We start from the raw sequence: 14,815 nt of genomic DNA on the forward strand, positions 1-14,815 counted from the left end.
TTATTATTATCTATCCTGATGCCTAGTCACTTTACCCTGCATTCATGTACATATCTACCTCAAATACCTTATTATTATCTATCCCAGATGCCTAGTCACTTTACCCTGCCTTCATGTACATATCTACCTGAAATACCGTATTATTATCTATTCTGATGCCTAGTCACTTTACCCTGCCTTCATGTACATATCTACCTCAAATACCTTATCTATCCTGATGTCTAGTCACTTTACCCTGCCTTCATGTACATATCTACCTCAAATACCTTATCTATCCTGATGTCTAGTCACTTTACCCTGCCTTCATGTACATATCTACCTCAAATACCTTATTATTATCTATCCTGATGTCTAGTCACTTTACCCTGCCTTCATGTACATATCTACCTCAAATACCTTATTATTATCTATCCTGATGTCTAGTCACTTTACCCTGCCTTCGTGTACATATCTACCTCAAATACCTTCCTCACACCAGTCCATTCATTTATATCCATGAGGGGGATAATATGAGTGCACACTTCTGGAGAATGTAGCCAGTGTGTCTAGTCTGCGTCAGATCTAAACCATGATCTGGCCAGTCTGTCTTTCAGTCTGGTCCTGGTTGCTGTTCAGCTGGAGCTGCAGCTGTTCTCTGGTGGTCAGGACTGCAAACTGTAGATCAACCATTTGCGCTAACAACTGTACGACTATGGAGAGAGGAGTTTTCCCCATTACAACATAGTAGCGTGCATGCAGAGAGACAGACAGACAGCTGTATGGCCACAGAGGAAGACAGAAAGAGGAGAGCGAACGAGTGACAAGAGCTTCATTTGAAGACTACCATTTATCAAGTCCTAAAACACATCTATTAACATTTTTAAATGTTTTCTGAATGTGGTTCATGTTTCATCCATACTGGTGTGTGCAAGCAGAAGGAAAGATACCCTACTATGTTTCATCTATCCTACCAGTCAGGCAGACTGGCAGACAGACAAACAGAAAACTAGCCTACCTTGTTAGAATGAGGCCTGGGCCTGTTTGAGGGTCTGATTCCAAACTACTTCAGATGGTCCTGCTGGGGATTGGGTTCAGTATTGCCTATTTATTAGGATCCCCAAATAGCTGTTGCCAAGGCAGTGGCTACTCTTCCTGGGGTCCAAACAGGAAACGACAAATAAAATCCATAATGTACATTACATAGCACTAGCCTTAGGGTTAGGGGGAAACTCTTCCTGGGTTCCAAACAGGAAACAACAAATAAAATCCATAATGTACATTACATAGCTCAGATAGTCTAGAGTTTAGAGCGTTGGGCCAGTAAACAAAAGGAGACATCACACCCTCCTTGTCTTTAGGTCCGTTGTTTTTTTGTGCTTTTTTTCACCTTTATTTATTTATTTATTTATTTGTGTAGGCCAGTTGAGAACAAGTTCTCATTTACAACTGTGACCTGGCCAAGACAAAGCAAAGCAGTTCGACACATAGAACAACACAGAGTTACACATGGAATAAACAAAACATAGTCAATAATACAGTAGAACAAAAGGAAACAAAAAGTCTATATACAGTGAGTGCAAATGAGGTAAGATAAGGGAGTTAAGGAAATAAATAGGCCATGGTGGCGAAGTAATTACAATATAGAAAATAAACACTGAAATGGTAGATGTGCAGAAGATGAATGTGCAAGTAGAGATACTGGAGTGCAAAGGAGAAAGATACATAAATAAATACAGTATGGGGATGAGGTAGATAGATGGGCTATGTACAGGTGCAGTGTTCTGTGAGCTGCTCTGACAGCTGGTGCTTAAAGCTAGTGAGGGAGATATGAGTCTCCAGCTTCAGAGATTTTTGCAGTTTGTTCCAGTCATTGGCAGCAGAGAACTGTAAGGAAAGACGACCAAAGGAGGAATTGGCTTTGGGGGTGACCAGTGAGATATACCTGCTGGAGCGCGTGCTACGAGTCGGTGCTGCTATGGTGACCAGTGAGCTGAGATAAGGCGGGGCTTTACCTAGCAGAGACTTGTAGATAACCTGGAGCCAGTGGGTTTGGCGACGAGTATGAAGCGAGGGCCAACCAACGAGAGTGTACAGGTCGCAATGGTGGGTAGTGTATGGGGCGTTGGTGACATAATGGATGGCACTGTGATAGACTGCATCCAGTTTGCTGAGTAGAGTGTTGGAGGCTATTTTATAGATGACATCACCGAAGTCGAGGATCGGTAGGATGGTCAGTTTTACGAGGGTATGTTTGGCAGCATGAGTGAAGGATGCTTTGTTGCGATATAGGAAGCCAATTCTAGATTTAATTTTGGATTGGAGATGCTTAATGTGAGTCTGGAAGGAGAGTTTACAGTCTAATCAGACACCTAGGTATTTGTAGTTATCCACGTATTCTAAGTCAGAGCCGTCCAGAGTAGTGATCCTGGACGTGCGGGCAGGTGCGGGCAGTGATCGGTTGAATAGCAAGCATTGAGTTTCCCCTGCGTTTAAGAGCAGTTGGAGGCCACGGAAGGAGAGTTGTATGGCGTTGAAGCTCGGCTGGAGGTTGTCCTCCACCTTTCTCTCTTCAGGAGACTTCAGACCCTCCTTGTCTTTAGGTCCGTTGTTCCACCTGTCTCTCTTCAGGAGACATCACACCCTCCTTGTCTTTATGTCCATTGTCCTCCACCTGTCTCTCCTCAGGAGACTTCAGACCCTCCTAGTCTTTAGGTCCATTGTCCTCCACCTGTCTCATCTCAGAAGACTATAGCTAAGTAGAAATGGTTCAGAATCTGTGGCTAAGCATAGCTCCCTGGACTTCTCTTGCACTGACTCTATGCAAAAACACTGGACTCTACCCACACACTAACACATACTTAAACCCCAACGCACACATACACAAACTACACATGCCCACACATAACACACGCACACATGCATACTGATGCCACACACACTCACACACTTTCACACTCACCACATACACTGCTTCTACTGTTTATGATATATGCTGTTGCCTAGTCACTTTACCCCTACCTATATATACATAGCTACCTCAATTATCTCGTACCCCTGCACATCCACTCAGTACTGGTAGTCCCTGTATATTGCACCCCCCTATCCACATCGACAGGTCCGCAGTGGAGAAGGTAGAAAGCAGCAAGTTTCTCAGCATACACATCACAAACAAACTGAAATGGTCCACCCACACAGACAGTGTGGTGAAGAAGGGGCAGCAGTGCCTCTTCAACCTCAGGAGGCTGAAGAAATTTGGTTTGTCACCTAAAACCCTCCCAAATGTTTACAGATGCACAATTGAAAGCATCATGTCGGGCTGTATCACCGCCTGGTACGGCAACTGTACCGCCCACAACCGCAAGGCTCTCCAGACGGTGGTGCGGTCTGCCCAATGCATTACTGGGGGCAAACTACCTGCCCTCCGGGACACCTACAGCACCCGACGTCACAGGAAGACCAAGAAGATCATCAAGGACATCAACCACCCCAGCCACTGCCTGTTCACCCCGCTATCATCCAGAAGGCGAGGTCAGTACATGTGCATCAAAGCTGTGGACTACAGCTCGGAAGAATCCCGGAACATGTTCCAGTCAGTGCTAGCAAAACAGTCCTGTAGTTTAGCATCTGCTTCATCTGACCACTTTTTTATAGACCGAGTCACTGGTGCTTCCTGCTTTAATTTTTGCTTGTAAGCAAGAATCAGGAGGATAGAGTTGTGGTCGGTTTTACCAAATGGAGGGCGAGGGAGTTGATGGAAATTTGGTAGAACTGATTTAAGTTTCCCTGCATTAAAGTCTCGGCCACTAGGAGCGCCACCTCTGGGTGAGTGGTTTCCTGTTTGCTTATTTCCTTATACAGTTGACTGAGTGCGGTCTTAGTGCCAGCATCTGTCTGTGGTGGTAAATAAACAGCCACGAAAGGTATAGCTGAAAACGCTCTATACTATTCTACAATATCTTAGTCACTTAATAATGTTTACATATCTCGCATTACTCATCTCATATGTATATACTGTATTCTATACTATTCTACTGTATCTTAGTCCGTTCCGCTCTGACATCGCCCGTCCATATGTACATAGTCTTAATTCATTCCTACTTGGATTTGTGTGTATTGGGTATATGTTGTGTAATTTGTTAGATATTACTTGTTAGATATTACTGCACTGTCGGAGCTAGAAGCACAAGCATTTCGCTACACCCGCAATAACATCTGCTAACCACGTGTATGTGACCAATAAAATTTGATTTGATTCACATTGAACAACAGATAGTCCCCCCACAAAATCTAAAGGTAGTTTGTTAAAAAAATTCTGTCCTACAGTACCCGTCAAAGGTTTGGACACACCAACTCAATCAAGGGTTTTTCTTTCTTTTTTTACATTTTCTACATTGTAGAATAATAGTGAAGACATCAAAACTATGAAAGAACACATATGGAATCATGTAGTAACCAATAAAGTGTTAAACAAATCAAATATATTTTAGATTTGAGATTCTCCAGTATCCACCCTTTGCCTTGATGACAGCTTTGCACACTCTTGGCATTCTCTCAACTAACTTCACCTGGAATGCTTTTCCAACAGTCTTGAAGGAGTTTGCACACATGCTGAGCACTGCTGTTCCTTCACTCTGCGGTCCAACTCATCCCAAACCATCGCAATTGGGTTGAGGTCGGTTGATTGTGGAGGCCAGGTCATCTGATGCAGCACTCCATCACTTTCCTTCTTGGTTAAATAGCCCATACAAAGCCTGGAAGTGATTTGGGTCATTGTCCTGTTGAAAAAACAAATGATAGTCCCTCTAAGCACAAACCAGATTGGATGGCGTATCACTGTTGATTGCTGTGGGAGCCATGCTGGTTAAGTGTGCCTTGAATTCTAAATAAATCATATGTAAACATATGATTTAGTGTGCAGTGCATTCAGAAAGTATTCAGACCCTTTTTTGTTAAGTTACAGCCTCATTCTAAAATTGATTAAATTGTTATTATTACACATCAATCTATACACAATACCCCATAATGACAAAGCAAAATGACTCTCAGGCCATACGAAACAAGATACTCTGGTCTGATGATACCAATATTGACCTCTGGAGGAAACCTGGAGGAAACCTGGCACCATCATTACGGTCCTCGTTCTTATCTTTGCACTTTACTTCTAAAATTGAACAGAACATAGGCTGTACTAAAGGCTAGTCCACACTGAAGATAGTGCATTTTTTGGAGAGGGCCTACTACATTTTTTTCCCGGAAGAAGCCTTTGACTCTCCTCCTGAACTTCCACCTTAAGCCTACACAGAACAGCCATTGGTTAGGCAGCACACAAACACGTTTTTGATCAGCAAGAGCAGAGCATGCCAGGCTCAGACTTGGAATATCCATTGCGGTGTGTAATGATGCCTAGTTTTATTTTCACCATCCCAGCAGCTATCTTAGAAATATAACTTTTCTCTCTGCTTATCCGAGCATACACTTTGTAGTCTATAGCCTATAGGCTATGGATCATTTGATTGAGACCACTCTACAAAGCCTATAGGCACACTTGATATTGCACGCCCAGCAGAGATTCAGAGACGAGGTGCGGCATCGGGCACACATCAATATATAGCCTAATAAACATCTAAGTCTAAAACACTGACAAATGTAGAAATGTCACAAATTACATGACCCTCCCCTGGAATAGATTAAAAAAATAGTAAAACCTCCAATTGACAGAAACTGAAAAAGCATGACCTCCCCCATTTTCCTCCAGGTAACACTTCAGTAAATATAGATTTATCCCTTACAATAGTGCAGGTGGAGATCGAATTTCAACATTAAAACAATGTTGCAAATGTCGGAGAGACAGACAGCAACACCTATTCAAAATTCCACTGTTGAAAAGCAATTACGAGTCTTAAAGAAATAGTCTTAAGAGACAATGTCTAGATGCTTTTTTCGTGGAAATGAAGTGTATAACTTTTCTAGCTGGGCTGATAAAACAGTGGATTGAGCAGTGAGATGGAACAGAGTAAATAGGCATTTCAATTCATAGATTTAGCAGGTGGTAATTTGTGGAATAGACCACCGTTCTATAATCCCTGACACGATTTGGAGATGTATTTTTCATAAACGACCGTATCATATTCTTTGAAACTACAGCATTTAGCAAAATAGTTTATCAATATGGTTTTAGTACTTTAGGACATTCACACATCAGCTTTGTTCATTTGATTCATTCGTTGACGGTAACTTGTCACACTTCCGTGTGTGATCTTTGTGATACATTTCATTGGCCGACGACTTGTGACAACATCCATGTTCCGAGACGGCTAACCAATCGACAGTTTCTAAAATCTCACGTGTGTGGCTTCGGCACATAATGTTAGCTGTTTGATTGGCTATTGTTATCACAAGGGTCCGCCTACTTTTAACCCCTTATTCCCGAGCCACAAATGGAGGTGCCGAAGTCTGAATGATTTTCTATGTATCCACTTGATTGGAGTAAGAATAAGGTAGTTGAGTGGAACCTGTAGGAATATCTATCTCATATTGCTGTCAGATCTTTCGTCCCATTGGAAATCGAGGTTTGAGGAACTTGGCTTCTCTATTCAGCTTTAGCTAGCGTCTTCATCTCTACCTTCACAGTAAGTTGGCTAACGTTACACAGAGAAATGATAGAAAATTAAATTACTCAAGACAGCTTTCACTGTCGGAATGATGATGAGTTTAGCGGTTAAAATGGATGTGCCAGTAAAGCCGAGTGGACACTCAGAGGTAATGCGGTCCGGTATGGCGTCCCGGCAACAAAAAATAAAATGTTAGAGTACGCGATTCCGGTAAAGCGTGAGCCTATCACAATTTAATACAACAAAAATATATAGGCTATTATACCATTATTTAAACAACTGCATGTTAGCCGCATGAAAAATGTGCGAGTTGACTGGAAACCGGGTGGTATAAACCCCACATTGCGTTGTGGTTTGAGGAGACCGCTTACATTTTGTCAAGGCGGGTAATGTTACAATACACGTAGGTGTTTTGTATCATGTTTTTTTCCCCATTTATCCAATTGCGGGTGCATAGTGCACTGTTGGGGTTTGGATGTTGAAATTATTTTGTGAGTGGACTAACGTGCGCGGGTAGTCTACAGGAGCTGCTTTATTTAGTGATTGTTTGACCAGCAGATGACTGGTTGTGTTTATGCCACATTAAAAGGCATAGGCGGTGTGTCCATTAAGTCAATTAAATTGCCAAAAATAGTCTTTATTTATGTATAATCATTCAATCGGCTACTACACCAGAAAGTAAATACCAAAATAGATCATTGAGTTGGGACTGTCAGTGAAAAGCAGAGAGACCCAGCCTAGCATATTGCAATATTTAAAAAATACTGTAGCGACCCACACAGACAGCTGTGTGTTATGTGTTAGGCTAGCAGGTGGTTGTGTTGTACACTGCTCAAAAAAATAAAGGGAACACTAAAATAACACATCCTAGATCTGAATGAATGAAATCTTCTTATTAAATACTTTTTTCTTTACATAGTTGAATGTGCTGACAACAAAATCACACAAATTCTCAATGGAAATCAAATTGATCAACCCATGGAGGTCTGGATTTGGAGTCATACTCAAAATTAAAGGAAAACCACAATACAGGCTGATCCAACTTTCATGTAATGTCCTTAAAACAAGTCAAAATGAGGCTCAGTTGTGTGTGTGGCCTCCACGTGCCTGGATGACCTCCCTACAACGCCTGGGCATGCTCCTGATGAGGTGGCGGATGGTCTCCTGAGGGATCTCCTCCCAGACCTGGACTAAATTATCTGCCAACTCCTGGACAGTCTGTGGTGCAACGTGGTCCATAGCATCAATGCCTTCCTCTTGCAGGAACTGCTGACACACTCCAGCCACATGAGGTCTAGCATTGTCTTGCATTAGGAGGAACCCAGGGCCAAGCGCACCAGCATATGGTCTCACAAGGGGTCTGAGGATCTCATCTCTGTACCTAATGGCAGTCAGGCTACCTCTGGCGAGCACATGGAGGGCTGTGCAGCCCCCCAAAGAAATGCCACCCCACACCATGACTGACCCACCTCCAAACCAGTCATGCTGGAGGATGTTGCAGGCAGCAGAACGTTCTCCACGGCGTCTCCAGACTCTGTCACGTCTGTCACATGTGCTCAGTGTGAACCTGCTTTCATCTGTGAAGAGCACAGGGCGCCAGTGGCGAATTTGCCAATCTTGGTGTTCTCTGGCAAATGCCAAACGTCCTGCACGGTGTTGGGCTGTAAGCACAACCCCCACCTGTGGACGTCGGGCCCTCATACCACCCTCATGGAGTCTGTTTCTGACCGTTTGAGCAGACACATGCACATTTGTGGCCTGCTGAAGGTCATTTTTCAGGGCTCTGGCAGTGCTCCTCCTTGCACAAAGGCGGAGGTAGCGGTCCTGCTGCTGGGTTGTTGCCCTCCTACGGCCTCCTCCACGTCTCCTGATGTACTGGCCTCCTGGTAGCGCCTCCATGCTCTGGACACTACGCTGACAGACACAGCAAACCTTCTTGCCACAGCTCGCATTGATGTGCCATCCTGGATGAGCTGCACTACCTGAGCCACTTGTGTGGGTTGTAGACTCCGTCTCATGCTACCACTAGAGTGAAAGCACCGCCAGCATTCAAAAGTGACCAAAACATCAGCCAGAAAGCATAGGAAGTGGTCTGTGGTCACCACCTGCAGAACCACTCCTTTAATGGGGGTGTCTTGCTAATTGCCTATAATTTCCACCTGTTGTCTATTCCATTTGCACAACATCATGTGAAATGTATTGTCAATCAGTGTTGCTTCCTAAGTGGACAGTTTGATTTCACAGAAGTGTGATTGACTTGGAGTTACATTGTGTTGTTTAAGTGTTCCCTTTTATTTTTTTGAGCAGTGTACTTATCAGTACCCTGTGTCCGCGGGGTCCGACATGCCAATAAACCTGCTATCTGCAATCACGGGAATGCCTGGAATGTTCTGATGCCGGGCATCCTGGCAGTTGGCTGAGTGGAGTGGAGGGGGGTTGGGCAGGGGGATGGTGCATTGGAAGTTAAGACCAGGTTTAGCCTTTGTTCTCTCTCTTACGTCTGGGCTTCACAAGAGAAGGTCACGGTTGGCTTGTAGGGTATCTTTCGTTTATTTGACGTGGTGCTATGGCCAAACAGTAGCCTGTGTATAGCTGGGTTACTAAACCGTCAATTCGTAAACTCAACCCTTTGTCTGGACAATTGTTCCTTTATGATCTAGTCAGGTCATTACATTGGTGTCAGAAGTGATTGGACCTCCCATCCACGACAGTGCGTGTGCTTGGCCGGTGAGCGCGTTCCTGTAAGACGTAGAGTCACAAGCTAGCGCGAGGACGTGCTCTTTGAAAGGGGGGAGTAGTGTAATGACCCTGGGTTTATATTCGCGGAAATCTACTCTGCTGCACGAGCATGCTTTAGCGCACCGGACCTCGGGGCCAGAAGGTCGAGGGTTCGAGACCTGCTCCCTGCTGTTTCTTTACAATACAATGGCGGAAAGCAAATTACTGTTGCTGTAAAGAGATGACGAAAAGACTCCAATCTGTCTTTATGTGATCAAATTTCTTAACTTAATTGAGCAAACTAGTAGCCTGTTGTATTGGCACCAGCGGAGAACATTGGCCATATCCCCAGTAGGTGTGCATGTTCAAGGTCTTTATCATTGGGTCGGTGCCATTTTTTGTTTTTGTTTTTGGACAATACATTCCTCCTCCAGGAATGTATTAGGATCCCCAAATAGCTGTTGCCAAGGCAGTGGCTACTCTTCCTGGGGTCCAAACAGGAAACGACAAATAAAATCCATAATGTACATTACATAGCACTAGCCTTAGGGTTAGGGGGAAACTCTTCCTGGGTTCCAAACAGGAAACAACAAATAAAATCCATAATGTACATTACATAGCACAGATAGTCTAGAGTTTAGAGCGTTGGGCCAGTAAACAAAAGGAGACATCACACCCTCCTTGTCTTTAGGTCCGTTGTTTTTTTGTGCTTTTTTTCACCTTTATTTATTTATTTGTGTAGGCCAGTTGAGAACAAGTTCTCATTTACAACTGTGACCTGGCCAAGACAAAGCAAAGCAGTTCGACACATAGAACAACACAGAGTTACACATGGAATAAACAAAACATAGTCAATAATACAGTAGAACAAAAGGAAACAAAAAGTCTATATACAGTGAGTGCAAATGAGGTAAGATAAGGGAGTTAAGGAAATAAATAGGCCATGGTGGCGAAGTAATTACAATATAGAAAATAAACACTGAAATGGTAGATGTGCAGAAGATGAATGTGCAAGTAGAGATACTGGGGTGCAAAGGAGAAAGATACATAAATAAATACAGTATGGGGATGAGGTAGATAGATGGGCTATGTACAGGTGCAGTGTTCTGTGAGCTGCTCTGACAGCTGGTGCTTAAAGCTAGTGAGGGAGATATGAGTCTCCAGCTTCAGAGATTTTTGCAGTTTGTTCCAGTCATTGGCAGCAGAGAACTGTAAGGAAAGACGACCAAAGGAGGAATTGGCTTTGGGGGTGACCAGTGAGATATACCTGCTGGAGCGCGTGCTACGAGTCGGTGCTGCTATGGTGACCAGTGAGCTGAGATAAGGCGGGGCTTTACCTAGCAGAGACTTGTAGATAACCTGGAGCCAGTGGGTTTGGCGACGAGTATGAAGCGAGGGCCAACCAACGAGAGCGTACAGGTCGCAATGGTGGGTAGTGTATGGGGCGTTGGTGACATAATGGATGGCACTGTGATAGACTGCATCCAGTTTGCTGAGTAGAGTGTTGGAGGCTATTTTATAGATGACATCACCGAAGTCGAGGATCGGTAGGATGGTCAGTTTTACGAGGGTATGTTTGGCAGCATGAGTGAAGGATGCTTTGTTGCGATATAGGAAGCCAATTCTAGATTTAATTTTGGATTGGAGATGCTTAATGTGAGTCTGGAAGGAGAGTTTACAGTCTAATCAGACACCTAGGTATTTGTAGTTATCCACGTATTCTAAGTCAGAGCCGTCCAGAGTAGTGATCCTGGACGTGCGGGCAGGTGCGGGCAGTGATCGGTTGAATAGCAAGCATTGAGTTTCCCCTGCGTTTAAGAGCAGTTGGAGGCCACGGAAGGAGAGTTGTATGGCGTTGAAGCTCGGCTGGAGGTTGTCCTCCACCTTTCTCTCTTCAGGAGACTTCAGACCCTCCTTGTCTTTAGGTCCGTTGTTCCACCTGTCTCTCTTCAGGAGACATCACACCCTCCTTGTCTTTATGTCCATTGTCCTCCACCTGTCTCTCCTCAGGAGACTTCAGACCCTCCTAGTCTTTAGGTCCATTGTCCTCCACCTGTCTCATCTCAGAAGACTATAGCTAAGTAGAAATGGTTCAGAATCTGTGGCTAAGCATAGCTCCCTGGACTTCTCTTGCACTGACTCTATGCAAAAACACTGGACTCTACCCACACACTAACACATACTTAAACCCCAACGCACACATACACAAACTACACATGCCCACACATAACACACGCACACATGCATACTGATGCCACACACACTCACACACTTTCACACTCACCACATACACTGCTTCTACTGTTTATGATATATGCTGTTGCCTAGTCACTTTACCCCTACCTATATATACATAGCTACCTCAATTATCTCGTACCCCTGCACATCCACTCAGTACTGGTAGTCCCTGTATATTGCACCCCCCTATCCACATCGACAGGTCCGCAGTGGAGAAGGTAGAAAGCAGCAAGTTTCTCAGCATACACATCACAAACAAACTGAAATGGTCCACCCACACAGACAGTGTGGTGAAGAAGGGGCAGCAGTGCCTCTTCAACCTCAGGAGGCTGAAGAAATTTGGTTTGTCACCTAAAACCCTCCCAAATGTTTACAGATGCACAATTGAAAGCATCATGTCGGGCTGTATCACCGCCTGGTACGGCAACTGTACCGCCCACAACCGCAAGGCTCTCCAGACGGTGGTGCGGTCTGCCCAATGCATTACTGGGGGCAAACTACCTGCCCTCCGGGACACCTACAGCACCCGACGTCACAGGAAGACCAAGAAGATCATCAAGGACATCAACCACCCCAGCCACTGCCTGTTCACCCCGCTATCATCCAGAAGGCGAGGTCAGTACATGTGCATCAAAGCTGTGGACTACAGCTCGGAAGAATCCCGGAACATGTTCCAGTCAGTGCTAGCAAAACAGTCCTGTAGTTTAGCATCTGCTTCATCTGACCACTTTTTTATAGACCGAGTCACTGGTGCTTCCTGCTTTAATTTTTGCTTGTAAGCAAGAATCAGGAGGATAGAGTTGTGGTCGGTTTTACCAAATGGAGGGCGAGGGAGTTGATGGAAATTTGGTAGAACTGATTTAAGTTTCCCTGCATTAAAGTCTCGGCCACTAGGAGCGCCACCTCTGGGTGAGTGGTTTCCTGTTTGCTTATTTCCTTATACAGTTGACTGAGTGCGGTCTTAGTGCCAGCATCTGTCTGTGGTGGTAAATAAACAGCCACGAAAGGTATAGCTGAAAACGCTCTATACTATTCTACAATATCTTAGTCACTTAATAATGTTTACATATCTCGCATTACTCATCTCATATGTATATACTGTATTCTATACTATTCTACTGTATCTTAGTCCGTTCCGCTCTGACATCGCCCGTCCATATGTACATAGTCTTAATTCATTCCTACTTGGATTTGTGTGTATTGGGTATATGTTGTGTAATTTGTTAGATATTACTTGTTAGATATTACTGCACTGTCGGAGCTAGAAGCACAAGCATTTCGCTACACCCGCAATAACATCTGCTAACCACGTGTATGTGACCAATAAAATTTGATTTGATTCACATTGAACAACAGATAGTCCCCCCACAAAATCTAAAGGTAGTTTGTTAAAAAAATTCTGTCCTACAGTACCCGTCAAAGGTTTGGACACACCAACTCAATCAAGGGTTTTTCTTTCTTTTTTTACATTTTCTACATTGTAGAATAATAGTGAAGACATCAAAACTATGAAAGAACACATATGGAATCATGTAGTAACCAATAAAGTGTTAAACAAATCAAATATATTTTAGATTTGAGATTCTCCAGTATCCACCCTTTGCCTTGATGACAGCTTTGCACACTCTTGGCATTCTCTCAACTAACTTCACCTGGAATGCTTTTCCAACAGTCTTGAAGGAGTTTGCACACATGCTGAGCACTGCTGTTCCTTCACTCTGCGGTCCAACTCATCCCAAACCATCGCAATTGGGTTGAGGTCGGTTGATTGTGGAGGCCAGGTCATCTGATGCAGCACTCCATCACTTTCCTTCTTGGTTAAATAGCCCATACAAAGCCTGGAAGTGATTTGGGTCATTGTCCTGTTGAAAAAACAAATGATAGTCCCTCTAAGCACAAACCAGATTGGATGGCGTATCACTGTTGATTGCTGTGGGAGCCATGCTGGTTAAGTGTGCCTTGAATTCTAAATAAATCATATGTAAACATATGATTTAGTGTGCAGTGCATTCAGAAAGTATTCAGACCCTTTTTTGTTAAGTTACAGCCTCATTCTAAAATTGATTAAATTGTTATTATTACACATCAATCTATACACAATACCCCATAATGACAAAGCAAAATGACTCTCAGGCCATACGAAACAAGATACTCTGGTCTGATGATACCAATATTGACCTCTGGAGGAAACCTGGAGGAAACCTGGCACCATCATTACGGTCCTCGTTCTTATCTTTGCACTTTACTTCTAAAATTGAACAGAACATAGGCTGTACTAAAGGCTAGTCCACACTGAAGATAGTGCATTTTTTGGAGAGGGCCTACTACATTTTTTTCCCGGAAGAAGCCTTTGACTCTCCTCCTGAACTTCCACCTTAAGCCTACACAGAACAGCCATTGGTTAGGCAGCACACAAACACGTTTTTGATCAGCAAGAGCAGAGCATGCCAGGCTCAGACTTGGAATATCCATTGCGGTGTGTAATGATGCCTAGTTTTATTTTCACCATCCCAGCAGCTATCTTAGAAATATAACTTTTCTCTCTGCTTATCCGAGCATACACTTTGTAGTCTATAGCCTATAGGCTATGGATCATTTGATTGAGACCACTCTACAAAGCCTATAGGCACACTTGATATTGCACGCCCAGCAGAGATTCAGAGACGAGGTGCGGCATCGGGCACACATCAATATATAGCCTAATAAACATCTAAGTCTAAAACACTGACAAATGTAGAAATGTCACAAATTACATGACCCTCCCCTGGAATAGATTAAAAAAATAGTAAAACCTCCAATTGACAGAAACTGAAAAAGCATGACCTCCCCCATTTTCCTCCAGGTAACACTTCAGTAAATATAGATTTATCCCTTACAATAGTGCAGGTGGAGATCGAATTTCAACATTAAAACAATGTTGCAAATGTCGGAGAGACAGACAGCAACACCTATTCAAAATTCCACTGTTGAAAAGCAATTACGAGTCTTAAAGAAATAGTCTTAAGAGACAATGTCTAGATGCTTTTTTCGTGGAAATGAAGTGTATAACTTTTCTAGCTGGGCTGATAAAACAGTGGATTGAGCAGTGAGATGGAACAGAGTAAATAGGCATTTCAATTCATAGATTTAGCAGGTGGTAATTTGTGGAATAGACCACCGTTCTATAATCCCTGACACGATTTGGAGATGTATTTTTCATAAACGACCGTATCATATTCTTTGAAACTACAGCATTTAGCAAAATAGTTTATCAATATGGTTTTAGTACT

Source organism: Oncorhynchus mykiss, chromosome 9 (assembly GCF_013265735.2).
Source record: "Oncorhynchus mykiss isolate Arlee chromosome 9, USDA_OmykA_1.1, whole genome shotgun sequence".
NCBI lineage: Eukaryota > Metazoa > Chordata > Actinopteri > Salmoniformes > Salmonidae > Oncorhynchus > Oncorhynchus mykiss.